Source organism: Taeniopygia guttata, chromosome 6 (genome assembly GCF_048771995.1).
Source record: "Taeniopygia guttata chromosome 6, bTaeGut7.mat, whole genome shotgun sequence".
In the NCBI taxonomy this organism is placed as follows: Eukaryota; Metazoa; Chordata; class Aves; order Passeriformes; family Estrildidae; genus Taeniopygia; species Taeniopygia guttata.
Window position 1 is genome coordinate 10183159 of NC_133031.1, and position 26809 is coordinate 10209967.

The window sequence follows — 26809 nt, forward strand, 5'->3', positions numbered from 1 at the left end:
TTCACAGTAAAAACACATCCTTACAGGCTTATTGCCCCTTTAGTTGTCTTCTATGCTGAAATCAAATCACACCTTCCAAATGCAGCATGCTTCTCCAATACATATTTCCTAAAATGGGTTTCAGGTATTGCTGGAAATATATTTCCTCCCCAACTGAACCCACTTTAGTGTTGATAGAAGTAATTGATGTTGAGAATTTAACTGCTGTGAATATGAATTCTAACTTCTAGTTGAGTTTAATTCATTTTAATGTACACACAAAAGGCACCTCTTCAAAACAATGCACTATATACGATAATAGAAATAAGTTTCTTCCTTGACTGCATGTACCAGATTTAGCCTACTGACATAAGCAAGAACTGCATAAACAAAGAAATGTAAATGCAGGTATTTCACCCATAATCACACTCATGCATGAGCTCTCAGAGCAATTCTTGTGCATGTGTAAGATATTCCCATGCTGAAATTGCTTTTTTGTGCACACTGGAATATGAAATTTGTTCACTCCCCATAACAAGCTGAGAAGCAGCTTTGTGTTTCCATGAAACAGACCTCTGATTCTCATTATGTTCCTTGTAAACTTCCTCCAAGCCCAAGTTCTTCCTTCCTTCTTAGGCTCTAACCCCATCAGCGTACAAGTCAGTACTGGAACTGATTTCAGGGGGCCTCATTCCACAAAGGTTAAATGAGTTAACACATGAGGTGACTTCTCTGACAACTGCGGCTACAGCAAATTTATACTGGAATATGTGTGAATCAGGAAAGTTTGCTGCTACTCACATCTGCTCTTGTCTTTGTTACCAAATGGAACTCAGTACATCCATCAAGAAAACTATTTTCTCATTTATGGCTAAACAGTTATCTTTTTCTCCAGGGAAATTCACCTCAAGAATTACGATGTAAAAAAGAACATTTATATTTTATATACAGTGCTGTAACAAGCAACACTGTAAAAGATACCACACTTTGCCCATAGATACTTTTCCATAGTTCACTGAAATATGGATACTAAATATTTTTCTTCCTTCTTTTATTCACACAGTCCATCAAAAGTTGACATCAATAAACATGACTATGTTAACCAATTGCAACACTTTCCAAGATAGAAGAGGCACCTGGAAACTGACAGTGATTTTAATATTAGCTTTGACTGAGATAAATTCTGACATGCCTTCCACCATATATATAATTCTCTAAAGACTCTGATAAACAGAACCCATTTTATGTCCTCAGAGCACTAAGTGCATCCTGTCATGTTGAAATATTTGTCAGCCTGAAGTCACCCTGAGCTATCATGACAAAAAAACACAATTGTCTAGAGTACAAGAAACCTGGAATGAAATATAATTGATTTTTTAAATGGATCATATGTACTTAGTGACTTTAACTTCAAGAATCGAAAATGTCCCCTAGTTGGCTTCCACATAAATAATCATTCTCTGACAAAATAACCATGGGAATAAATTACCCTTTTTTTGCACAAAGCTGTCATTAAAAATGCAACAAGTAACTGCGGTCATATAGTGGACAAAGAAGACATTCCCTTGCTCTAGACTTAAGATTTAAATTGTCACATTTTGTGCAAGTCTCGCAGAAATCATAAGATTTTATTGCAAAAGCATTCATACCTACTTTAAATACACAGAGGAGCATGAAAAATTTCCATGTGGTTTCACTGTTTTTTCTGTCCACTCCTCCTATTTCAACTTGCATTTCCAATTTCCTGGTTGTCCATAGATTTGGTAATTGCCTTTTAATCAACACATGAACTATGTACCTGACATTCAATTTGTACTGGTTCCTGGTCTTTCTGTAGCTATCTCATGGTATTTAATTTCTGTCAAATTTCAGATCAGCTTTCATTCAAAGGCAGCACATGTAACATCAAATTGCATTAATGACATTAATTAACTATTTCTGAAACTCACTCAAAGAAAACATATCTGCCAGGTCCTAGGAGTCAGTGAGCATATTGAAAATTCCATCATCACCATCCATCAAAATACTTTGGATTTTCTCCTAGATAGTATCAACACCATTTTGAGTTTAACATGTCAAATATTTCTGTAGCCATCTGAGAAATCATCATGATAAAAGTTTGTAAAAAACCCTTATTTTACTATAAAGTAAAAAAAAACATTACATGGAAAAATCAACTTTATTACTGAGAAGTAGAAAATAAAAACTTTATTACTATTATTTGGGAGTTCATAATGGAACTGACAGCACAGTTGAAAAATATTTTTTTTTGTTTTTCATTCTTGAAGACAAGGGCTGAGATGCATTGTCCTATAACAGACAATACGGAGAAATTAAGGAACTGGCAGTGATGGATAACACCAAATCACACAGAACTTACCTTCTTATAGTATTTCTACCACTGAATTAAGCATTCCTAACCAGAACACATCCCTGGTATCTAAATGGTCACATCTTACTGCTCCCTCTGGAGCCCTTCTACCAGCAGTCTGGCTGCTAGGATACAGTGAGTAACAGGAAGAGAGGGGAAGAGAAGACAGGAGAAAGGAATCAGCCTTGGTGCTTTCCTCCTTCCTCAGATTTGCAGCTTTGGAAGTAAAAGAACAGAAAACATTATTTGTAACCTCACAGTCAACACGAATCCTTCCTTGGGACTTTCCAAGACCACAGTTCGCTATGATAGCTCCTACTGTGAGAGGGAAGCAGAAGGTCGGCACTGCACCCTCTTGGGGAGCCCAGGGTTCGGCAAGAATGACAGCAAAGTGTTTTACAATGGCCTGAAGGCTTTTCCTCTACTCTGCTACATCCCTCACAGCCCTCTCCAAGTCTGCTTGGGTGTCTGTGGCTCCCAGCCATTGTCTGAGCTCTTCATGCAGCTACATTCAAGAAGTACAATTTGCTGCAACCTCATCCTCCTTTCTATTTCTCCAGAGAGACTTGCCTGTTCCTTTCCAAGAATTCACTGAGGCCATGATGTTGTCCTTCTTCCTGCTTTTTTAAGAGATTTACCTTTAACTCCTTTGTGACTAGAACTTCATCGTGTTCAATTTACTGTTTGACAATTAACAGCCCACCTAGATTTATGTAATGTGTATCAACAGCATAGCCTGATGCCCACCTACTCATCACTGAGTGTAAACAACACAGCTTTATATTGTTGCCTACACTGGGATGAGTCAAGTCCTCTGCAAAGAAGCAGTATGGAGACAGTTCTGGAAAACAGTCTATCACCACATGGAGTACAGAGAGGAACAGCTGGCAAGAGGAAATCCCAAATGTCCCTTTCACTCCTCACTCACTTGCTTCCCACAGAACCAAACTGACCCAACTACTTAAGCTGCTTAGGCTCAGGATTGCTGCACATTCACTCCAGAGACAAAACATCACAAATAATAAATTGTTGTCTTGCTACTTTGGCTTTCCTGTCATACTCCTGCTCAGTGTTTTCAGATGGAGCTAAGGAAATCAATCCCAAGTCCCTTCCATATAATGGACAAGTTCAGAGGTACTCCAAAGTGGATGTTTTAACTGTACGTACATGAACTCAGTGGCAGATCCTTAAAAAAGTAGAAAACTAAGAGCCATATCAAATACCTGGGGGCTGCTCAGAAATTTTATCCTGAAAACATCAATGGAAAAAAGTCCTTTCAAGAAATCTTGTTTCAGAGAAAATAAAAATATGCTATAGACAAAAAATAACTGAAACACCAAATACCATTTTTTGTGGTTTTATGAATAAAAAAAATAAAGCAATTTCTCAGAAAATAAAACTCTGCTGCAACCCTTATGCATATGTTCTAGCAGCATGTTTTATTGAATTCCACAGATGTAATTAAGTGTGTCATTCATTTGTTCTCCATTATGGTATTTCAGTCAAACATAAACAGCTTTCAGACTTCATTTGCAAGAAAGATACTTTGAGCCAGTTAATTTGCTAACTTCAGAGCAATAGCTTGAGAGGTCTTTACAGGCATTTAACTTTTCTTCCATGTATTTACAAAGCTCTACACGTGCACACATGTAGGTAAGCGCCAATTTACCACAGCACTAACACAATAAGCTGACAGATTCTTTCCCCCCCACGTACACTGCCTGATATACTATGCCTTCATGGCATGTTCCTCCTATTCCTGGTAGTTTTCAATATATTTAATCATGCCTCTGATTCAGCTGTGCTCAGTGGTTTCCATTTCATTTGTACAGCTGGAAAACGTGTGCTGCTGGCAGTTACACAAGAGTCTGCTACAGTGAATGACTGAAATGGAGAGGAGCAGCAGGCACAAGGAACTTGTGAGTGGAACTGGAGTACAGCATTTTAATTCTTGTGTTTTAATAAACAATTCCAGAAATCCAGCCTATCGAGGAAAGTCCCTTTTATGTTACAAGTGATGTGCCTTCACTGTGTAGAATTTAGCTCAGCCATCATCTGCCTGAAAAAGCCCATTTATAAATGGGGTGGTGATTGCAAAATGAATCCCTGGAAGCATTTTTTCAGGGAGCAGGCTATTGACAAGGCTGTATTGAAAAAAGAAGGGACTGTGAACAGAATTATCTGTCCCAAGATAACTCACTGCAAGGTCAAACTTGGACCTTGCATCGATGAGGCAAAAGAGGCTCTCGGTAGGCAATAGAAGAGAAGTTGTTTGAAGATGGCACTGGGCCAAATCAGCTTCCTTTTGAAGACTGCAAGCAACTGCTGCTGCTTTCTGAAAGGATTAGCTACCAACACAGGACAGTTAGAACTTTTTGGGAGTCTCACCCTGATGTGCCAAAAGTCAGGATTTTCCCATCTCTTGCCTATGCACTTTCTGCTCAAGACCTCAGGAAAGCCCACTCTAACTTTTTTCTATTAGAAAAAGGTCTGTATCTCAGACCAAAAATAAATCACTTAGAACAATTTAAATATGAGTCACCAGAATAATTAAGGGATCACCCTTTCAGTATTCAGAGCATGCCCAAGATGAATTGGAAACACTACGCCATTCGTCTTCACAGGCTGCTAACCAGAAATTCCAGAGCTCCTTCCCCAAGTTTATTTGAAGTCTTGCACCATGACCTGAAGCAACGTATCTTCTGGAGTCTTCACAGACAGGGGTGAAAAGTTTTGCACTCTGGCCTCCTGAAGGAGGAGGCTACTACACATGTACTCAGCTGCTCCACAAGTACTTCAGTAGCCCATGTGATGCCCAAGAGTCTGTGAACCTGCCCAGGGATGCTCATTTCATTGACACATTCAGCCTTCAGCACAAACTCAGTGACTTGCTCACTTCTGTCCTTCACCTTCTTCAGAAGGGAATCACAGAGTGCCCAGAAACAAAGAATTACATTCAAAAATGTCTGTTGAGGCCCACAGCTGCTACACGTCTGTCTACCTATCTGCTGTTCCATCTTTAGCAGGACTAGAAAATTTTTAAACTTTAAGTGGGCTCTCAGTTATAAAGTTTGCAACATTAAAAATCAACTTCTACAATTACAGTCTGTGCCTTTGTTTACAGCTTTCTTCCATCTGGATAATAAAGGCAGTGATTTCTGGGTTTTAAGTGAAGTTTGGGGTTGTTGATTAAATATTTACTACTGCTAAAGCCCTACTTCTTCTTAAAATTTAGAAGATTTTAAGATACAAAAGATCTCCTTTAATCTGTATCTATTTTTGTACTTCTCACACAGTGTGCCGAATTTTAATTCTCTGGTTTAACCTAATTGCACATCATAAGTGAAATGCTTAGACAAAACTTTGCATAACTATTGGCCAGGGAAAAAGCCTAAAATTTAGTCTCAGAATCTGAGAAAGCAAAAATGTGATCCGAGAAAGAAACTGAATGCGATATCTTCATGTTAAAAAAAATAATAAAAGGAAGTGAATACTGTTTAGACAAGACTTGTCTGATCAGTAACAATTCAACTGGTTTAATTCAATTACCCCTGTTTGGGGGAGGGGGATTGTATTATTATATAATTTCATTTTTATATTAATTTGGTATGGTCTTCCTTTATATTTTCCCCCACTAAATTTAATATGAATGTCATTACACATCATAACTGTAATTACAGGTTTCAGTGGAAAGATGACATAATTAGGTGCAATTATGCTTATTATGTAAACACTATAAATTAAATATACAGAAAACCAACAAAGAAAAAATAAAATCACAAGGGAAAAAAGAAATTGAACAAATCCATGAGGTAATAAACTCAAAAAGGAAACTGAAAAAGTTAAAAAACCTCTCCACTAATGTAAATATCTCTTTTTACCCCTCTTTGTAATTACATTTTATTTAGTATCAGTTTTTACTTTACTTCTTAAAATGCTTGCAAGAATAGGACCAGATCAAACATCTTATTAGCCCTTAGATCAAAAGCACTTAGAATACAAGTCCATCTCCTTTTCAAAATAAAAGCACTTTTATTAACCAGGCAGTAAAGGTCCCTGGACATGTTCATCACTGATATCTGAAAAACCTACACACTTCTCCTTTAGCCATTACACTTTCTCCTCTTTTACTGCACTGCAGTTTGTACACCCAGTCTCCTATATTTACTATAATCTTTCAGGTTCTGGCTGACCGTGGAAGCAAATTTAAGTTGTTTGGCTTCACAAGAGACACCAAGAGCTAAAGCTAGTCCCTCTGTAAGTGGCAATAATACTTCTGAGGTAAATCATACAGAAAATTCTGGCAGAATTAGGGGGCATTAGGAGACACTCCACTGCACCCAGATAAAGTTTGGTCAGGCTCAGACAATCTGGTCTAGAAGCCACAGGAATGTGCTCGCTCTGCACTGGGTCATTTAGGGTTTTACCACTGTTATCAGAGGCTTGCAGAAGAAATTTGGGGTTGCTCTTCAATGCCTCTTCTTGGCAGCGACTAGAAACCATGAACAGGTTCTATGTCTCATTTCTGACATTGTCAGTTCTATTGCCAGGGTGAGGTGCAGAACCTGCTACTTAATCAAACAAGCAAAGTGGGGATAGTTTCTGAAGTGTTGCTCATTTCAAATTTGGGTAACTCTCAGTTCCTAAACCTATGGCTCTATTCTGTTCCTAGCCTACAGGTCTTAAAAACTGCAAGAACTGTTTTTTAAAACCTTAGGCATTCACATTTTATGGGGGCTCAGCTAGCTGTGAAAGTACCATTTGATTTAATGGCTGAACTTTTGCAAGGTGAGATGAAGGATTTTTTCCTGTCTGCATCTACAGTAGATGCCAAATACTCTCCAGCTCTCAGGAATTACAGGTGGTCAGATGCTCAGTCTTCATGCAGTAGCTTCAGTAGCAGCAGGGGCTGCTCACTGTATTCCTGCAGATGACTGATCCTGCAGTCTTTCCTGGAAGATTCAGTTTATAATACTTGTGAACGCTCTGCTGTTAGCATTGGTAGATGTTTCAGACACCTGGATATTATTACATTCCTTATCTTTTAAATAAACAAAATCTGTATGCCATAAAAAATTAATTACACAAACATTTGATAACTGTTCTTGGGGACTGTGGGGCAGAAGCCAAGGCCTATAGATAACATTTGCTTCCAAGACCAAAATGTGCAAGTTATGATTTTTTGACAGCATATGGGAGGCTGTTGGTAAAGTAGCAGATGCATGTTAAAAATCCAATATGGGCTGAAAGAAAACATTTGTTATTTCCCATAGAATGATTCATCATATGTTCATAGACAGAATACCCACAGGGCTCTGCTCACCAAGGAAATGGGAACCATTTTCATTCTGCAGGCCCATACAACACACATCATAGAAGGCAGAACCTGGAATGGCTGTTGTTGAAGTGTATCTTGATGTCTTTGACAGACTTTTTGTCTTACAGGACAAAATATAAGTAATCAATCATGCCTTTTGTTCTTATTACACTACACAAAAGAAGCAGCTTTACCAGCTCTTTGTGTTTCAAGCACATTTCATCAAGTGCTCTTTTGCACAATATAATGCTGAACTTGGATCTCTGTATATACTAAAGAGATTATGTACTTGCCTCAGCAGACTTTACCATTCCTTGTACTCATGCACTAAATCAGAACAAGTAAAAAAATAAAAGCTTTTTTCAGAAAAAAAAAATCCCGAAATTGTTAGAAGATAAAAACCTAACCACACATTCCAGAAGCCAGCTGATATTTTAGGCCTGGTCTGAACTCAGATTTAATAGAAATAAGAACAGTTGACCACTTAGTCATACCCATAAAAATGTATGAATACTATTAATTAAAACTAAACCATACATAATAATTCATGCTAAAATCCACCCTATCAACCCATACACATTTTATATTTAAAAAGGCTTGGGCAGTAAACTTGTAGAACTTGACCAGTTAAGCAAAAAGCCACCAAGACCACTGTGATTCTGCTCTGCCTGAGCTGAAAGAGCTATTAGGTTGCTGAGTAAACAGTTCCCCTGTTCCTCCTACCTGCACACTTGTTTCCTATACTTATTCTCAGCTTTATTTCTTCTTTCGTGCCAGCACCCACACTTGAATCAGCCCACCCACTTTTCATCTGCCAAGCAATCAGCCGTCGCTTCTTAAATCTTACAGCTCTTTGGCAAAGACTCCCAACCCTGTTCTCCGAGGACAAGCTCATCCTTCCCTCTGAACATGGGCATATTTACAAATGCTGTAGTAGAAAGCTCAGAGCAGCAGCTCTGAATGGAATAAAACTATGTCCATGCAAAAGTGAAAAATAAATGGGAACATGCAGTGTTGCCTAAAGAGTGCCATCATTTTTTCTACCCATATTCCTCCTCAGAGAGCCAACTCTAGCTAGGGATTTATCATGTGCATAATATGGAGCAAGAAAGGAGAATAAAATTACATTTGAAAAAAGAAGATGATTTGGAGGCCAGGACGGATGAGTTATGCACTTGATGGCACACCTAACATTGCTATCTGTCTTCAGTGGAAAGTATCACTTTAGCTGACATCACCTTCTTAGGATACACTTCATCAAAAGATTTCTAAGCAGAAAGAGGAAAATCCCCAGACTCTGACTCCTCAGAATTTTTTACTGAGGTTCAAAAGCAAAAGGGTACCTTGGAAGAAGGAAAAGTAGAGAGTGAGTACCAGGCAAAAAAGAGCTCAGCAATGGCAGGTAGCTCTGCTACTGTGATTTCTGAGAAATGGGAGAATGTGAGGTCCTTATCTTCTAAAGGGTGCTGGAATCATTCTGCAAAGTCAAAAAAATCTTGGTCTCCAGTTAAGCAGAGAACATACCAGATGTCCTACACAAAAACTGAAGGTGAACATTTGCAATAAGGCTTAATTACATCAATAATGCACCTCATCTTGTGCACAAATTTAAAGTCTCAGAGGCCAGCCAGAAATTTTTAAAGAAACATCACACACTAACAGCACTATCTAAACAACAGTTCAGCAACAAAAGAGTTTGATAGGTACCAGAGTAATTAATAAAGTTATTGATAGCTAACAATTCATAAATCTCTTGTTAACAAGATTACCACACCAATCATGCCACTTTTACTTAAACACACCTTCCACAGGCTATCTAGTGAACTGAATTAGCACTATCATGGGCAACTCCAAATACTGGAATTACTTTATACACCTGTTCCTTTTTACAAATGGTCATTTTTCAAGAGGCTTTTGTCTTCTGAGTCTCTCAAGTAACAAAGGCTGCTCTGCAGCTGATTTTCTGAGAAAGCCACAGAGAGAAACTGAGAAGATGCCACACATGCAATTAAAGGTAGCAATATTTCTATAAATTCTCCTGACAAAATAGATGGTATTCTCCATCTAAGCAAACCAGGAACTAGCTCATGGCATGTCCCATTACCACTGTACAAGACACTCAGGGCTTTTCTCTCCCCATCACATCGTTCAGTTTAAGTTAATGATTTAAAAGTAATTAAATCCAATAAACCATGACAGATTAAATAAATACTAATCAAAGGAAATAAATTACTGTTTTCACACATGGCTTTTGTTTGGGCAACAGAACAAAAGGAAGTAGATGGTGACAGTGAACAAAAGTGAATAAATAAAAGAAAACATTAGTGTTTGAGACACATTATAACTCATTAACTTTTATGTCTGTTCTGCTGTAAAAAATACTCTGTATCAGCTAACAAGACAATCTAATGAGACCTATCAGGGGACTGTTATAACAAGATTAGGAGAAGGACCAGTGGCAAGGCTGTTTCTGCACAATGGAGAAAAGGATTTGTATTTAATTAACAGCATTTATCTCAACAGTCCATTCCTAAGGAATAGTCAGATAAAGGCAATCAGTCTCTTGAACCAACTGGTCGTTTAACTTCACAGATAGTTTTAAAAGAATAAATCTGGGAAAAGTCTTTGTTGATTACTGTTGATTACTATTTGTTGAAGATACTTCTTGGGGTACTAGCATTTGGTTGGCACTGACATCAAAGTTGGATTCAGCCTTTTCCATTCTGCTCCCAAATAATCCTTACCAAAACTTATGCACACAGATACAGGTAGTGTGTGCACGTGTATAGCTGAAGTCAGAAGCACAATGGACCAAAGAATTCAGGATTTTTCCAGAATCCAAGCCCCTGCAATCACAGCATGTTCTCGATTGAGCGAAGATTAAAACCCTTCCTGTCTAATGGCTCCAATGAGGCACAAGGATCAACTGTTAAAACCTATGGATTACTACCTGACCAATAGCAATAAAAATAATTCTTGTATTAATAAAATTAGGAGAATCCTAGGAGAAGAAAATGCCACAGAAAGATTAGTTTTAGTACTGAGATTAAATGTCACAAGTTTCTGCCTCCCAGACCTGCATTTGAATGATAAATCATAATTCTTCACTATTATTTTTATTATTACTCCCTGCAAAGACGTTGCCAAATTCTTTAAAAACAGCTTCACATGAAAGTACAAAATGAAAAATGTTGAAATATTTAGAGAACAAGTATCTACACTTCTGAAGAGTTCCTGAACTTGAGCAATTTAAAACACGCAGCATTTTATACAGGTGACTGATCAAAAAGTAAGAGACACTATTGTACTGATCTCTAGCTACAACAGCAATAAAAGTACAGTGCAGATAATTCTTTTATTCATATTTTTCAGAACAATTGAACTGACAAGCTCCAGTGTGAACCTCCGGCTCTTTACAAACCAGAGCTGTCATCACCCAGGCAAAAAAAAATCTTGTTCCTCCTCCCAACCCACCTTGGGCAAAAATGAAAAATAACCTTCCAGTTACTCCTACACCAAAAAACTCCACAAATACAAGATCTTCCTTCTGCTTATTTCTGCTGGAACTTTCAGGTGTGTCGTCACTTCCATTGTAATCTTATTTCTTAATTTGCATATAATAAATAAAATTGAGCAGCTAATTGGCATTGAAGCTTTGTGATGATACTGAAGCCTCTAAGACTTTTTTTTTTACATAGATAGTAAAAAACTATCTATCTAACTCTTGCTGTCTATAACTTTCACTATTAACACTGCTGTCTCTAATTTTAGACATCTTTAATATGGCTGACAAACTTGGTGCAAGACACGTGGCTATTACAGCTTTTTTAAGGCATGAACTTTCTAAAAGATCATTCCCTTCATTTACTCCATGACCCTTTCAAGAGCTCTGATTCTCTTCACAAACTGGGAAATCCTTTCACAATTGCCACTGCAAGGGACTGCTCAGTTGCAGCAGCATTTTGCATAAGCAGTTTAATAATCAGATTCTACTTCACTGTCTGAAAACAGGAGAAAATCTCAAGCTGCAAAATTCAACCGTCATATATATTTCCTTATGGCACACAGGCTATAAGGCTTCAGATAGTCTTTTTTTTAGTAAATTGTATCTGAAAGATTTTGCAAATTAAATGTGAAACTATAGAAGTCCTGGTAAAAGCCTTGGTTCCTTGGGCCAGCAGCAATTGCTGACCACTCAAGCCAATTGCCCCTTACATCTGGCTGAGACCATAGAGTAATATTCTCAATGTCTCATTTAGACAGAGGCATTCTCCACTTGGAAAAGGCCCTTACTGAAATCCCAAACTCTGAGCCAGCAGCCCACTTCTCATCAGCACCTCTGTGCCATTCCCTGCACGCAGGCAGCAGCAGGCAGGAGAGGCTCAGCCAGCCCTCTTGGCTCGGTGGCCCCGGGCTGCAGGGGGCACATGAGGACACAGGAGCAGCTCCCCAGCTGGTGGTGGCTGCTTGCAGAGGGCTGCTCGCCATCAGCATTCCAAACAGATCCCTCCCCAGCACTCGCTAACGCGCTGTATTGATCAGTGGATGCCGTACTCACTGGAGACCTGATTTCACTGCCTTTCATTAATTTAATTCTCTTAGCTCCAGCTAAGTGGCTTGACACTTTTGTATTACATAAAGCCAATCTTTTGCAGGCATAATCTTATATAATTTTGATCATTAACAACATGCTGTTCCAAAGAACTTTGGGCTCATTTGGAGGGACTCACTCAACTCCCATGTCAGTGAACACTGGCAATCTTACCAGATTTTTTTATTGTTTTCAGCCTCTCCAAAGTACAAAGAAAGTTGTTAGTCTTGAATAAACTCCACATTTCATTTAATGGAATCCAGCCTTATGGATTAAGTATTCTGAGAGTTTATTTCATCTCTCATAAAACCACTTTCAATGTATAGTTCTACAATGTTCTACAAGACTTGGCACTGTACTGCTGCAGACATGAAAGCTATTATTGTAACTAAACAAATCAGATGTCAGTAAAACACTGTCTGCTTTTCTTTAGAGCACCTGGTGTTGTTACAGTCAGCCCTTCCCACTTTTTATAACAGTGCTCAATAATTCTTCTGTAATCCAGATACCCCTCTGTTCCGAAGAAAATGGACAATACTAATGAAAAACTATTAGCTTACCAGAAATTAAATCTGAATCAGTTACTTAAATGTACTTAATATTTCAGTATCTGTAAAACTTAAAATAAGCCCTGCAATGATTTAATTTTAGATTATTAAAAAAAAAATAGTTGGAAAAGAAAGGGAAAGGAACAGCTGTTTCAAACTTCCACAGTAAACATGAAGTCAGCAAAAATAAATGTTTTGCACATATATAATGCTGTTACATTGCAAAATGCAGCCAGTTCCCAATAAGAAGACTGAAGTTATACTACAGTCAAAGCTAATATGATGCACATACTACATATTCACATTCACATGTGTGGATATACATAAAAAACAAACACTGACAATTTCATGTTTTATTGTCACTAGAAGTGTGAACGCATTTAGAGGATTGGCATCTGATAGTAATAAAACAAGAAAGAGAAACTCAAACAGCGTAATTCTGAGCAATTAGAACATACTGCACCTGTCACACTCGTTAGCCAAGGAGTACAAAAATCCTGTTACATGTTTCATGAACATACCAGGCTTCTTGGATTCTTCCAACATACTGTGTATCTTGGAGGGTGACCAAAGTAATCCTTCAGTTTCATGCTTTCATCATCTGAATAAATTATACTCTAAATTTTATATTGCAAAATACCATTGTATTCTATTTCATTTATGATAAACAGAAGCATTTCCCTACTATAATCCTTCAGATCTCAATGAAAGAACTTAATTCCCATTGAGTAAGTCATTGGTGCATAGTGTTTACATGTCTTCAGTGTTTCTGGGATGTAATCACCCTCCAGGGTGGAGATGACCGAAAGCCTGAATTCCTCTCACTGCAACAAGGGCACCTGCTGCTGCCTTCCTCAGTGCTCTGTTGGGCAGGATATGGGTTTGTAAAATGACAGAGGAAGAGAGACAAAAAGAAATCTGTGATCCAGCTGGCTGTGACCTTTCTTAGACAACTGAGGTGCAGTTATTCTTTCAGCTAAACGATGAAGAAATACAGAATTTGCATTATGAAAATTTTCAAAATGTCATTCTGAATAGCAAGATTCACAGCAAGACAAAAGCAATCAATTATTCCTTTTGACTAAAGTAGATGGAAGAAGCTGAAGTAATTGCTCCTTAAATAAAGTACTCCATTCCCCACACAAGATTTAATCTTTTAGACTGAACAAAGTCTTGGCATATCCCACACACGTTCATCATACTGCTGCTGCTGCAGAAGGGAGTGTTAGTATCTCATTAGGTCTAGACAAACCAGTCACAACATAGTTTTATATTTTTGTCTGGACCCTCCTGACCAGGAGAATCTGAACAGTTAACAAGAGAATACGGTTCCAGTGCACAGATACACTTTACCAACTCTGTTATCCTCCAATCTGTGAATAGTTGTTTATTTTGGCAATTTCCTGTAATTTAAAAATTGACCAAAGTTTTCTCTAAATTAATATAAAAATCAATAGGAAAAAACACATGTAGATGAAACTAGTTTTCATGCTGCATACAGTTTCTTAAACAGAATTAATCTAAAAATTTTTAAATAGAAGTAATTTGAATTATTCGCTTACTTTTAACTCAACCATGCAGCAGTAGTTAAAACTTTCCAGTGTAAATGCAAGTTTCTAACACTGGAAAAAACACACATTTCTCAAAACATCATTGTGGCTTCAGTGTTGCTCTTGAAGTCTACTGTTTCATTAATCAATCTCTACTAGAGATCCAATTGGGCAAATATGGATGTACAAGTTAACAGCAAATACAAGTCATAAAGTAAAAACTATTTGCATATCTAACCTACAGGATGGTACCCCACATGCAAGGAAAATATGCAAATGGAGCATTCAGGGAAGTACTTTACCACTGCACATGACAATACACTTAAAACACACTTGATAATACTAAACAGACAGCAGACAGGTAGGCATCACTTGAGCTGAGCAACTGATCTGCAGTTAAAAGATTATTCAAACAATTTCACATCCAGCAACATAAGCAGCAGGGTGCTGAGTCATGCACCTTTCTTCTCCCTTTCTCTAGAATAGTTACAATCCTAGACTTCAGGCTCTTCAGCTATCAGGAACAAGTGAATGACATGTTAGATCCTGCCTGGATCTTTGTTCTACATCATCAAAAAACTCAGCCTTGTGGAACGCAGCAAAGCACCCAAGCACAGACTCTTTTACACCTTGGTCCTGCCAGGACCACCTTGCACGGTTGACTTTGTGTAGCCCATCAGCAGCAGGAGTGCTCCGGTTGAGTAAAGGACTAAGGGGCATTTCCTCCTTCTCAGCTCTAGACAACAGCAGGACACAGTGTGATGATACAGCCAAGTGCTACAGATGTAAAATAGAAGCAGGCCACAAACTCTACACCAACTGCAATATGATTAATGCTCAGTTTCGTCCAATTTTACCTGCATTCTGTTTTCTCCTGAAAAACAGTGTCCTATATATGCCCATGTTATAGCAATCAAACCAAGCAAATAGCAATTAACAGAAAAACAGAATAAAAGAGCAAGGTAGTAACAGACTCTGGAAATGCAGAATTGCCTACTCTCTAGTGTTTAAAATTTGCATTAGCAGTAAGAAATTCAGAGAGGGACTAATTAATTCTGCAAGTTGCCCTGCAGTATGAGCAGCCTTTAGCAGAAGGGAGTCACTGAAGTGGTCTTTGCATGTGTAGGAGCACATGCTGTGTTACTGAGCCACTGCAAATGAAGCTTTGTTAAATGACATGACTACTGGGGAAAAGCATAAGGGGTTAATTATAGTCAAGTGCACATGAAATATTTTGTTCTCCATGATTAGTACCTGAAACTAATAGTACAAGTAAAACTGTCACCTTCTTGTTAATGGCACATTACAATAACATGTATATTAGTTTTTCCCTTAAGAAATAATAAGTTTTCTACTATATGGGGCTGTTAACAAGGGAATTCAGCAGAACTTAGAGGCTTATAATTCCTCTTTTATAAAATAATCACAGTAGAACTACAATCATAAAGCCTTTCATTACATTCATGTGAGATCTTCCAGGAAGCTTACTTCTGTGAGCAGTATGAAAGAACAAAGGTTAAATATTCTTCAGATATTGCATTCTGCAGAGGAATCTGGACATATCTAAACAGTGCCAGACAAAACAGTTTGGCCTATGACAAGTCTTAAAAGAGTAATATCACAGACCTCCCAGAATCTGAACAGTGCCAGCAGCTCTCACTCTCACTCCTAATCTGGCTGCTTCCTTCAGGTTGTGACAGAAGTTTTCACCAATGAAAATAATTCAAGGAAGATTTCAAATGTTTCACACAAAGAATGCAAAATGAGAAAGATCCCAGAATGTTGTTTCCCATTTAAAAAATCTCTACACTCATATAATTTTGGTTAAAAAAAAAAAAAACCACTATGAATACCACTTTGGTTCAACAAGAACATGTAAAGTTTGAGCACAGCATACATGGTCCCAGTGTAGAGGAACCTGTTTGTGAAATTACACTTGTGGGCTTGCACACATTTACAAAATCACAAAACCCAGATGTCCTGTCAGTGGTCTTATAACAATATAAGCAACTCTAAATCTAATAGTAAATAGCAGGTTATTAACGAATCTCATCACAAAATTCACACTTTATCTTGCATTAGTACCCTAGATCAGATAAAAAACTCACATCCTAGGATAAGAAAATCTATATCAAGTCCATCACCATGAACAAAACCCAGTACCTCACCACCAGTGTTAAGCATTATGTTACACATGGCTTTGAGGACCAGATTAGATGTTTCAAGACCTCTGTAAACTTCATTGGCTCACCTAATGTTCAAATTAACAACAGCTACACAACACACATCAGTGGACCAGCAAGACTTCAAAGACTCAGTTTTCCTCCAACATTAAGTATAATGATATGTTAAAATTACAACCTATCATATTTTAAAATTTGGTTAAAAGCCAGCACATATTGAATTTCATGTGTTCTCTCACTGAGAATCAGCGTTCAAGTGACAAAGTAACACAGTTTCATGCACCACGCTGAAACACAACCCAAATAGACATACATTTTTTCTACTTTTTTTCTGTCATGAAGCAATTCTGTTTTCTTACAGCAATACATCTGCAAGCTGTTCTTTCAATTTTTGCTGCCCAGTAAGACCACAGTATGCCAAGTAGCTTTTTCTGCACCAGTCATGGCTACAACTCAATTACAGACTGGGAACAGTTGGGATTAAATGACATCCTAGAGACAGTATGTGCTATTGGAGCAAAATCTATATTACTTCCATATTAGCATACTAACCTGCCTTCATAATAGTTGCACAGAATAACATACAGAACAAGACAAGGCCACCACTCTTCTTGTTCATGTATTGCAATGGTAGAAGAGAATTCTCACCTCTGCCTCTTTCCCCTTTTTAACACTGATCTGCCACAGTAAAAACAGTGACAGAGACACAGGCTCAGAACCACAAACCTGCATGTAGAAACTGTCCTCTAAAATATCATTGTAGTTGGAAATGTCATCCAAGACTGAGTTCTCCTTTTCAGTTCCCAATTTTCTATCTATTTAATAATATTGTATTACATTAAGGAATAGCTCATAAAAAAGATGGTAAATAATACCCACATTTTATGAACAAAAAACATTTAAATTTCTATCAGAAGGCTGGAGAAATTTATCTGTTTGGTAGCTCAATATCATGCCTACTCTGAGCAACAGATGTACAATGTTTTTGTACAAAGAATTAGGACTGCAACTTTACTAAAAAACCTTGTATAAGAACATGGAAAAGCTCAAGGATTAATCACTAAACTGCATTTTAATATCCATTTTATGTTACTGAAGCCAAGAGTTAATAGACAATTTAAAAGGCTCTGAGTGATATATATTCAAGTTTGGTCATATTCACATCTTCAATTTTGTAAAAATCAACTATTATCTGATGTCGGCATAATTTTGTTCCATTAAGCAATCTGTGCTGAAAGTAATTCTGGGATTATAAGTCTAATGAGAACAAAATAGGTCTTATCCTATCTGAGTTAAAAGGTACAGTGGAATGGCACTGAATCTACAATGTAAAGACAATTTCCTACTAAGACACTGCAATAACTCTTCGTTGTAAATAATGGAAAATTGAAGGTTTTCTTTTTGCTTTATTTAACTTCACACAAGGATTAGGCACTCTGAATATATTGATTAAACAGATATCTTTATATTTTTTCACAAAAAATGCTGTTTTCAATGCTGACTTTTAAATCACTAAGAGTAACTATTCAGAAGACAAATTTTACGTTGGGTTCAGGTCCACATAGACAGAGAGGATGCAGTTGCAACAAAGACCATTTGCTCCTTACTGGTTTAAAAAATCCAGCTGAAAGACTGGACCAACCCTGCATTTATTACATAATTAGATTGATATTAAAAGAATTAATATGCTGCTCTTTCAGGTATCAAGAAAAAAATACATAAAACTTGAAATAAGAGCAAGAACAAATTCATTATAAGCAAAATGTCAAAGACTGTTCTATTCTTCATCCCTGAAATCCAGGAAGAGAAAGTCACATACAAATGAAGTTTGAAGCCTGAGTCTTACATTATAAAATGAGAATTGCAGGATTCTCTCCAGGTCCTACCAGCCTCCCTCCTAATTAGAAACTGTGTTTCCTTCTTACCTACAGTAGCCCAAGATTAAATGGTAACAGCTTTGTTTATCTAAACCAATGTACCTTCCAGTTTTAGGCTTATATTATTAACTGAGTTTCACTATTACAGCATAAATTACAAGACAACCACATCAAACACTTCTGCTTTATCCCTTTCCTTAAAAAAAAAAAAAAAAAAAAAAAATCACCAAAACCAAAAACCTATAAGTAACACAGAGCATCACACTTCAGAATACATTTCCAATAAAGTGATGTTGATATGGAATTTAGGATTAAAAATAGTACAAGAACTCCAACATTGCAAAATTAATAAACAAGCGATGACCCTTGTGTTCTCAACAAATCAGAGAAAAACAGAATGAGAATTAAGAAAAGAAGCGGTAATTACTGTTTGTATTTAAACAGTAAATGTCTGTTTAAAACACATCAGTGTATCAACAATTGAATGTCTGATGAAGAACCAACAGTCATGGAAATGCTCATTCAGAGTAAGGATGCAAGAAGTTCACAGGGAAAAGAAGCAAAAAGAGAAACTGTATTTTATAAAAAAAAAAAAAAATTGTATTTTATCCAAAGTCCAACTCCAATATAAGTATCAAAAATGTATTTGGAAAATACAGTAGACAAGCAAGGGATCACAGGCCAGTTTTTCTCTTCTGGTGAGATGCTGCAATATCCTCTTCAAGCCACTCACACCATTTATAGTGGAGACATCAGTGACTGCACAACAAGAGGCAAGCCTTCTCTACTACTACTACTACTACTAGGAGGAATTTGGAGAACAAAGATATCAGAAATACCTATTCAGAAAATGATAAAATAATAAAATACTCCAAAATGAGAGAAAAACAACTGCTCTTCAGCAGTAACTTTAAAATATTACCTAACTTTCAACATGGCTAATTCCTTATGGAGAAACTGTTTGCTAATAACTGGAAATAGAAGAAGGTTGAGAAAATACTGAAATTTTCCATGCAAAGCTGCATATGAACAGTAATTACAGCTAATCCATCTGGCATATTTCTTTGAGTTGGGTCAACAGAGCTGATCCTGCGATAGTTATTGAAGAACTATTTTAAAAACTCACAAGTTTCTAGCTCTTAAAACTGATAAAGAGGATTCCACCCCAGAATATACTAAAAGAGTCATCCTTGAGCAGATTCATGTGTAATGGGAGGTCCTGTATGATTCATGGGAAAACAAACTTTGTGAAGAGGTTCTTCTCACCTGTCCTGTTACAATTCCCGTTTGTGTCCACTGGGGCATTCCCCAATAGCTCATTGCTTTTCTGCCCTCATTTTGTTTACAAGGTTTGCAACAAAGGGCACTGGATGTGAAAATAGAGATGAAGGAAGATCTCGTACCAGTATCTGCACCGCATCTGTGTGCAGCCCTGGAAGCTGCATACTGGCATGCAAAGGAAGAGGAGCGTGCCCTTCTTCCCAGTCATCATTTGGACACTGTTAAGAGCTGATATTTCAGGCGTGACAGGTAAAAAGATCCAAGGAAACCAACATCACTCAGAGAGTTACAGAATAACCAAAGGCAGCCTCCACTCCCTAAGTGCACTCAACTCTCAGCAGCAGTGAAATAAAGGAGCTTCTTAGTTCTCCTTGGCCCTCCCACTGTAATTAATCTGGACTACACGAGCTCCAGTGAAGCTAATTAATAGTTATTAAGGAACATGGTTAATGACACTATGGGTATGCATCAACACAGACACCCCATTTGTAGCTTTGCCAGAAATAAAGCATTTTTATGACAGATAATTTGCAGACTCAATTTTTCACAACGTATTCCCTCCCTGAAGAGAATATCACAATGCCAGGTGTCTGCACATACAGAAATATGTGGAGGTATTTCATTTACCTGTGATTATTTATCAGTTACACCTCCTAGAATTATAGCTGGAGCTAGGCTTAGCAAAATATTTTAAAAAATTAAAACCCACTACAGGAGCAAAAATACTGAGGAAAAAATAAATGTTTCTTTAAAGCCTTTTTTTTTCTTAAATGCTAAATATTTAATGCAAATGTCAAATTCTATTTGATATTTTATTTTTTCAACAATATTTCCTTTTATTTTGGAGAGTTCTTCAAGCCAAAAACTGGGGTAGAATTGTTGGTTGTCGCTGGAGATATGGGAAAGTTGGCAAAGGTATAAAAACTTCCCAGCAACAATTTTACATAAACAACTGTTAGGGTTCATCCCTGAACTACATCACTTTCAAAAGCAAAAAGTCAAAATATTTTATGTGAAGATGCTGCCAGGAGTGTAGCAGTCCATTTTTAATTCCATTCCTTTCTGTGAAAAATTTCTTGCATTTCACTCTAAATTTATCTATTTTCTCCTCCCACCCCAAAAACTCAGCTTTTGGCAAGTGTAAAATCTGCCAGTATCTAAGAGTTCACGTCAATAGCAAAAGATGGTTTTTGATATCCTTGTACATTATGTGAAATTTGTATGCATTTCCATATTTCTAATTATAACAATGGAAGAAAATTAACTTTAGTTGGTAAGTTCAAGGTTGGATCTTCTACATACCCTACAAAACAAAAACAGTGAAAACACATGTAAAGTACATATTTCCAAAAGTTATAATGCCAGAAGCTGTCACTGTGTTTTGGTCTCCAAAACCCAAATCTTAACCCTGTGATGGAAACCTAAAGGAGGTACTCAATAGACTAGCCTGGATTATGGGAGATGCCTACTTGATAATCCTTCTTACTGCTACTGTCATGAAGATTTTTTAAAATATTATTTCCAAAATCCTAAATTTCAGTTAAATTATAAAAAAAATGTATAGAGATCACTCCCTAGTAAAAGTATTTGAAAATAAACTTTCATTATATCCCTGTCTCCATCTTCATAAAAAAGCATAAGAACTTGTTAATTCTTTTTTTAATACAAAAGCCAGAAACAGAAGACACTAAAAGTTTATAAAATAACCCAAACAAGACAGACATACAAAGAAGCACATTCAGGGACAGTATGATACAGAGCATAACACTCCCAACACTGACTGTGTCACATCAAACTTGCACTGCTTAGCAGCAGGAATTATTTTAGAGTAATGGCAATGTGGTACACATTTTTCATAATAGATAGAAAACTCGGGAGAAACAAACCAGAGGAAGAGGGTGAAAATACTTTCCCAGTAACTTTAATTTCCCATAGATCTTTTATAGCTACTGGATTCTATAATCTGTTCCCTGCAGAAACAACACAAATCTTCAGAGAACTGGAAGACACAGCATAAATTTCACATAATGCAGCTACATGACAATGGCTGCATGGATCTGGAGTTGTTATTTTTCAGACCTTGCAAACAATCCTCATTTAATGGTGACAAACTCACTCCAGGGCCTCAGCTAAGCTAAAAACATTAGTCTGCAGATGCACAATGTTTCAAATATGCATTCTGACTAACAGAGACTCCAAATTAGCTGTCTTGAAGCCACTGACATACCTAAAACTTCACACTTATTACACACATGCAGAGAACCAAAGCATTTGGGTTAAGTAAGCTGAACCATAGCCTACTCTGAATGTCCAAACTGCCGAGTTAATTCATCAACAAGCAATTACCAAGTACACAATTAAGAAAAGAGCATTTGTGCCTTCTTTGGCTTCCCACCTAAGGAAACTCATCCTACTTAAAAAAATAATCACAGAGAAAGATCGCAAACAAAAAGTAAACTAAAGCTTTCTTCCTTTCCCTGCAACAGAAGTTCTTTTCACTTATTGATGAATGTACTGAAAATGTGCATGAAACCCTCACCCTCGCTAAGAGGGAACCTCACATCAGGAAGACCCAAAAGTCCATCTCTCTCTACCCTGCTCAAGTGCCATGTTCATGAGCAAACTGGAGACTGACACTGCTGGTTTGCTACTCACCACTGCAGACCCAGGGTAAAAAGTAACACTCATCATTCTTTCCAATTCAACATCATAGTCTTGTCACCTCGATCCAGGGAAAAATTGAGCGTTTCATGTTTACCTATGAAATTCACATAGCCAAGTTCATATTAAATACTTCCCTCACTGCCTGGACACTGCCTCACCTTACTTCCCTAAAATAAAATTAATTTGAAATGCCACTATTTTGCTACAGAAGGACAGATCCCAAGGTACTCTCCACCCTGAAAAGCCTGCAGAAAGGATGATTATTATTGCATATATTTCTGAAGAGCTTGTCTCTCCATTGTGTCCGCAGACAAGATACGCTGTTTAAAGACGAACAGCGGAGATGAAAGGGATGCCCAGTGGGAGGCAAGAGCCAAGCTACAGCCCATGATGGAAGTATTTTTATCACTGTAGTGCTTGTTGCTGCAAACAATGTAAGAATTCAGCACTCATTTGAAGTGTTGCCTTTAGAGTTACAGCTGTGCTAATGCACAGATGGGAAAAAAAAAATCTTAAAGATGAGATGCATCAGTGCTTTCACTTTAAGTAGGAAATACAGCCTAGATAGAGAGAAAATGTGGCTAGCAGGTATATAAAATCTGAAAGCATGATCGCTATAATAAAGATGCACATGCAGTGACTTTGAGATCTGGGTGGTCTGAATCCGTTTATATGGCTCCTGCTTTGACTTGCCACATAAGCACATTCATGTGCATCCAGTCTGAGAGGAACATGCATACAAAGGAAATACAAAGATGTGGGGAATGTGTCTTCCTCCTGGTGAAGTCCTCAGATTTCTTCTGAGTGAGGAAGACAAGGATTTTCTTCTGGTGCAAGGATCCCTTGCACATTGACTCCCCTCATTACTAAGCAATGTGAGGGTTTGTGTCCTTTTCCTTTTCACATAAGCCTTCTGAAAGTACGAAGGCAAGAGACATCCTGCATCACACACATCTGATGACTGCAACTATCGTGGTAGGAGAAATTGAAGAGATTGGAGGTCCAAAAGTAAAGGCAGACAAGAAAAAAGAAAGGGATAGATGAGAAGAAGCATCAGTAAAGTCTGGAGTAGTAGGGAAGGAAAGAGATGAGCCTAAAGAAAGCACTTCATGATGCAGGAATGTCTGATGACAAGACTATGAGGGGCAAAAGAGACATCATTACAGCCAAAAAGGGAATTTGTTTGCGATGCAATGATTTCCAGAATACAAAGCAAGTGCTCTGGGAAACTGCTGTTACCCACACGTTCAGAAATGGACAAAAAATAGAAGAGATTATATTTGTAAAAGAGCAAAAAACAATAACATGATGAAGAAATACATATACTTGCTTCCTAGGGCAGTAAAGCTGCAGAACATAATGAGATCTGATGGGAGATAAACTCAACCATCGAGGAAGCTGGAAATGCATTCTGGCAGCTATCAAAGATATCTAGCAAATGAAGATCAGGCTAAAAGGTAAACAGAAATGGTGCAGTCATTTATTTTCCTTTAGAAAATTACAGAGAGATACCAAGGCCAAACCCTACTTCAGCATAGCTCTCTGAGGACAAATGTAAACCAAAGGGACAAGAGCAAGGACTGGGAAAGGTCACACAAAAGAGTTGAAAGGCTTGATGGACTTGGTCAGGGAGTTTTTATCAAATTACAGTATACTGGCACTCTCAAGACATACAAAATAATAGCCTTTTATCAATATCATATCAATACCTTCCATGCAAGAGCCTGTACTTAGGTCATTTTATAAATTTACCAAAGAAGGGCCTGTAGCTGATCCCTGGTAACTGAAGAAAAGCCAGAAAAAAATAACAGTAAGACCAAGGATGATTACTATGAAAGCCAAGAGTTGTTTTAAATAAAAGTATGAAGTGATGTCCTGCTATTTTTTTTTGTGATTAACCAACTAATTAAGTATTATTGTTTGCTCTGCAGAAAACCACAAATATTAAAATATTCTCAAAACAGGTACTACTATGCAACCAGGTGGTTGCAGATTTGACAGAACCTTGCCAGTTTTCTCACAAATCGTGCTGTTAACTTCTCTTTCAGCTTCGAAGTCTGACACCAGTAGAGAAGGGACAGCTATGCTCAGAAAACTTTTGGTGCAAAGCCATCAAAAGGCAATAAAAACAGCAATTTCAGAGACTTGCAAGTGGTGTGGCAGCCAACCCTCACCCCACCATCTGAACACACATCCCTGGTGTCACACACTGCAACTTTGTTTCCTGACCTTTCATCCTAATACATATGGGGAAAAGAAAAGCACTTCAAGGCAAGATTTCTTGGAATAAAATGCTTAGGAGTGTGCTGAATATTCTAATTGGGACTTGTTAATTAATTCTCACAATGCTTCTTACAAGTAGGGAGAGCAGAAAGATTATATTATTAGAGAGCAGCCATATCAGAATCCATACAGTGACAGGTAATAAAAGTCTAAACGTTTAGAATGGCTAAAATATTTATGTTAAAAAAAAAAAAAAAAAGATTTAATGGAAAGTGACTAATTTTTTTCAGATAAAGACTGACTTCTAAACTCCAATTTATAAGCCCAAAACTAATAAAGAAAAACCATTTACGTCTACCTATCTGCCTTTTTGAAACATCTAGGCTGTAAGAAATTTTGACACTGCTAAAATGACAAAGACTATATGAGAAACAAGTCAGTACTAGTATCACCTTGTCTTTCAGTGTTCATGTAAATCCTTCTTGATGAAAGCCATTTTAGAGTCCTTCACAGTGACACACAGCTATTATATAAAACACAAAGGTTTATATAAAGCTAAAAACTTTGTCTAACTCAAGTCCTCTGTATTGCTGTGTGATGGGCTATAGTTGGGTTATTTTTTACTGATTTCAGTCATTAGGGGGTATATGAAAAAAAGAAAAATCCTCTACTGTGCAAGGCTTTTCCTTTTTATGAGATCTTATGGCCCTGTGCAAGCAATGATCTCTTTTTCTTTTCAAGTATCTTTATGGAGACTCCAGGGAAGATTTCCTCCGGATAAGAAGACTTTGAGGGGCTGTAAGTCAGACACATGCTTTTGAGCCCTTCATGTCACCAGGGATCTGGGGAAGGAAAATTATCTCTCAAGACACTTTCAAAAGGGAAATCCACAGTGCTCTCTAGAGCAGTTAACAGTTCCATCTCTGAGGCCTCCCATTAGAGGCAAGAATGACAGCTTTTCTATTTCCTATGCTTTAGAAGTGTTCCCTAATCAAACACACAGGACAGGTACACAGCAACCTCCCTAGAGATTCTTACCATATTTGACACCTCCTTGTTTTATCATGAGCCTCCAGCTAATTAGTAATTTCTGAACAGAAATTGCTCAGTATCAAAAAACTCAGATTTGCAGAGGTAAACCCAACTACTAGAGCTATTTCTGAGGCATTTGGCTTCAGAACAAATGGAAAGAACAAAAGTACTTTCAATGGAAATATGCCTTCTTTCTGTTACACCAAAATTCAGGAGGTTTACAGCAAGTTTACAGCAAGTTACCAGACACACATTGTAAGGCATTACAGAACTTCTTACTGGGATTCAAGTGGTGTTAAAGCTTGGGTAGAGTGAAAGCAGATATTAAGTTGAGGGTCCAATGTTCTGCGGGAAACGAGGACACTAAGACAGTTATGCAAGTACCTGGCTGAAGAGTTTCAGTGCAATGCAAACACAAGGTTAAGTGCAGCAAGAGCTGCAGCAGCCTTGTGCCTCAGCAGCTGATGGCTGGGTCACCTCATCAAAAACCAGCCTGGCAGACACCTGGCCTGCAAGGGAGATACCAGAGTGCTCAAGAAATCAGTGTTCAGGGTCCTGGGGGCCTGCAATCAGATTAACTGCAAGGATTTCACTACTACAATGACTGGGTTTGACATAAAACAAAATGTATCTTATATAAAATATGCACATAATCTTTCTAATGGTGAGCAGTTATTTTAGACATACACACACACACACATATATATATGAAAAGTGGGGAAAATACAGACCAAATAATTGGTTCAAATTCCAGATTTTGGAACTTCCTTGTCTCAGTTTGTAGCTTTCTCACTGAAGTTAAAAGGGAATTTTGCCCACATACACAGACTTCAGTAACAAGTTTTGACAGAGAGACCAGATGATCAGTCCAACATATCCTGCTCTCTCATTAGCCCAAGGAATCCCAATAACAGTTTGTGAGGTTCCTTCTGCAACTGGCCCAGAGTCAGAGCAGATATCACCCATGGTTTTCTGTGTGCAAGGCTCAGCAGCCCCTGCCAGCTGCATGGGCAGCAGATCCAGACACACCACTCCTCTGCTGCCTCCCTTCCCTTCTCCCTGCAAGCGTGCCTGCACAGAAGCCAGATCAGCAGCACTGGGACAGCTCTAGGTGAGCATCAGTGAGCCCTGGGACAGCTCTAGGTGTGCATCAGTGAGCCCTGGGACAGCTTTAGGTGTGCCTCAGTAAGCCC

At 37.8% G+C, this 26809-nt stretch overlaps 1 protein-coding gene and 1 long non-coding RNA gene across 8 annotated transcripts in view; one reads left to right on the forward strand and one right to left on the reverse strand.

Moving 5' to 3' along the window:
- GRID1 (glutamate ionotropic receptor delta type subunit 1) overlaps positions 1-26809 on the reverse strand; it is a 482872-nt gene that overhangs the window by 435958 nt on the left and 20105 nt on the right. The window lies entirely within an intron of this gene.
- LOC140684430 (uncharacterized) overlaps positions 1-26809 on the forward strand; it is a 58260-nt gene that overhangs the window by 23905 nt on the left and 7546 nt on the right. The window contains exon 1 of the long non-coding RNA XR_012056682.1: positions 1-26727. This exon is cut by the window's left edge and continues 23905 nt beyond it. This is a non-coding gene — a long non-coding RNA (uncharacterized lncRNA). The remainder of the gene's footprint in view (positions 26728-26809) is intronic.